The following is a 3,449-nucleotide window of genomic DNA, read 5'->3' on the forward strand; positions in this document are numbered from 1 at the left end:
GAACGCCAGTTTCTGTGCCAGTTTGGGCGTTCAACTCTGGTTTTGGATCCTTTTCTGGCGCTGGACGCCAGATTTGGGCAGAAGTCTGGCGTTGAACGCCAGTTTACGTCATCAATTCTTGGCCAAAGTATGGACTATTATATATTGCTGGAAAGCCCTGGATGTCTACTTTCCAACGCAATTAGAAGCGCGCCATTTTGAGTTCTGTAGCTCCGGAAAATCCACTTTGAGTGCAGGGAGGTCAGAATCCAACAGCATCATCAATTCTTGGCCAAAGTATGGACTATTATATATTGCTGGAAAGCCCTGGATGTCTACTTTCCAACGCAATTAGAAGCGCGCCATTTTGAGTTCTGTAGCTCCGGAAAATCCACTTTGAGTGCAGGGAGGTCAGAATCCAACAGCATCAGCAGTCCTTTTTCAACCTCTGAATCTGATTTCTGCTCAAGTCCCTCAATTTCAGCCAGAAAATACCTGAAATCACAGAAAAATGCACAAACTCATAATAAAGTCCAGAAATGTGAATTTAACATAAAAACTAATGAAAACATCCCTAAAAGTAACTAGATCCTACTAAAAACATACTAAAAACAATGCCAAAAAGCGTATAAATTATCCGCTCATCATCCACCTCTTGACAACTTTTTTCAACTTCTTCTTGCTTGTTGACTACTTCCAATTCCTTCTCATCATCTATCAAGTCAAACTTGGGAAGTTGTGTGAAATCTACTTTCACATCAACTTCACATTCGATGGAAGAGTCTTCAATGGGGTCACCAACATTATTCCGTGTTGAGTTGTCTTTATTAGCTTCAATTTCATGTCCCATGGGGGAGGATTCAATTGTTGATAAGAACTCATGGATGATTGAATCCATCTCTTGATCAACCTTCTCATATTCTTCAATCTTTATATGTTCCGGAGGTTGTTGAGATCCACATGGTGGTTCTGTATCTCCTAAATCTTCAACCACTTCTTCCTTTGCTTTGTTGAGCATAGGTTTCTCTAATTGTTCCAATACAAACTTCGATTCTTCCTTCTTCACCAGAATTTCCAATCTCTCCTTCATGATTTGCTCTTCCTTTGGTTTTTCACATGTAGCTACGGAAACAGCTTGAGTATTCAAGCATTGGTAGGCCAAGGTGTGCACTACCTTAGTCAAGTTAGTCACAAACTCTAGTGTATCCCGTTGCATATCTGCTTGTCCTTGAAGTATCAAAGCGAGGGATTCATCCATTGGGGCTTGGGATGGATAGAAAGGTTCACCATTTTGGAAAAATGGTTCATAGTTGGAAGGTGATTCTTCTTGGTAAGGGCATAGAGATGGTGTGTATTGAGGTGGTTCTTGGTGGTAATCACAATGGAGTTATGGCGGTTCTAAAGATTCTTGCGTATAATGATCATAAGGGTGTGGTATGGGTGATTGGTGATATGATGGATAAGGGTCATATGAAGGTGCTTGGTCAAAAGAGGCTTGTGAGAATGGTTGATGATCATGTTGAGGATAAGATTCATAGGCATATGGTGGTGGTTGATTATCACAAAGAAAGTCACCATAACCATTGAATTGGCATGCACTAGGATGTGAATTATACCTATAAGTATCCGGAGGTTGTTGCCAATAGGAGGGATAAATTTCTTGACGCTCATCCCATCTTTGATGGTTCCATCCTTGATACACGTTGTCATTTAGGTCCACATTTCCTACAACACAATTAGAGCCAAACTCATAGCCAAAGTGAGAATTCATAGTGGAAAAACAAAATAAAACTAACAAAAACTAGAAAACTAGCGAAAGACAAACTTATTCACAATATGCACACATAGACAATAACCAATAACATAACACCATTGCAAGTTCCCCGGCAACGGCGCCATTTTGATGAACGAAATTTTGATGCCGGTATAGAAATTAGTAATGAATCCAATCGTGAGTATAGTCTAACCGACACGCAAATCTCGCATCAAACAATTCAAAAATCTATAACCGAGAGTATTAGTCCCGAGTCGTCCTCCCTCGGAATTGCCTTAGAATGCACATTATTGATTAGGAAGTCTGTTGTGGTTTTGAGAGGTTGGTGTAAGAGTTCAAGCTAACAAAGAGTGAATAACAAGCAATCAAGATAAAAGCCTTGGCTAAGGGTGAGCATTGGAAGTTCCATCATTGTAGTTTCCTTCAACTGTGATAACAATTGATGATTGCTTCACTTAGTCAAGCCCCTAATGGTGGAGGAAAGTCAAGTGAAAGTAACTAACTTGAGTCACAAGTCCTAGTCTAACCCTTGGGGAAGTCTAGCTTTAGTGCCCTCCAAGTCAATTAGCAATTCTTAATTCCCAATCAACAATTGATATCCACTACTCAAGTGTCTCCAATAACTCAACCCCTAAGCCAAGTAAGAAAATTCTACTCCATAGCTAGGGCTATCATTTCATCAAACAATTGGTGAGAATTCATAGGAAACATTATGGAATTGAAGAAAAGAGTTGAATTCAAAATATCTAAATCACATAATCATCAACAATTGAACAATTGCAAGCAATGGATATGAAATACCTCAATTCGTTAATCCAAATCAAAGTAACAAAGTCAAATCTAGATCCAAAGAAAAGGAATCAAAAGAACACAAATTGAGATTAGAAAAAGAGTAGATCTACAACTTGCATCAAAGTAGAAGTGAATTAGCAATTGATCTCACCAAAGGAATCAAAGAGAATTGCAATGGAGAGAGCAAAGTCCTAGAGAGAAGTTGGAGTTTCTCTCTCTAAAAAATGTAACTAACTAATGAAAATATCTAGAAAATGTGTAAAAATGAGTGAATGGATCCCAAGCCCTTCAATCCTTGGCCTTCTTATGCTTTTCCCGCCAAAATCTACCCCCAAACAGGGGCTGTAACTGCCATGAAATTACTGGTCATGTTTTCTCCTTAAAAATCACGTGCAGCCATTGGTGCGTACGCACACAGCACGCGTACGCGTCCCTGGGGTTTTTGTGATCCACGCACAGGCGCGAAGTACGCGGGCGCGTCCATGGGATTCTGGCTTAGCCGCTAAGTGTGTTGGCTCCTGGCTCGGCTTCCTTCACGCTGGTCATAACGGCGCGCATCCACGTGTACGCGCCATGTACGTGTGCGCGTCGTCACTCAAAACTCCAAAGCTCAAATTTCCATGCTCCTTCCCTTTATGCATGCTCCCATCCTCTCCTCTAAGTCATCCTTGCCCTATAAGCTCTGAAATCACTTAACACACGGATCACGGCATCGAATGGTAATAGAGGAGGATTAAAATATATCTAATTTAGTGCAAAAGAGGCATGTTTTCTTCTATAAGGCAACATTGGGAAAGGAACACAAAGTCTTGCATTTTTATATGAATAAGTGTGAAAGACCATTGATAAAATCCTCAAAATCTATACAAGATAAACCCTAAAAATGGGGTTTATCAACCACCCA

The sequence above is a fragment of the Arachis ipaensis genome, chromosome B04 (genome assembly GCF_000816755.2).
Source record: "Arachis ipaensis cultivar K30076 chromosome B04, Araip1.1, whole genome shotgun sequence".
NCBI lineage: Eukaryota > Viridiplantae > Streptophyta > Magnoliopsida > Fabales > Fabaceae > Arachis > Arachis ipaensis.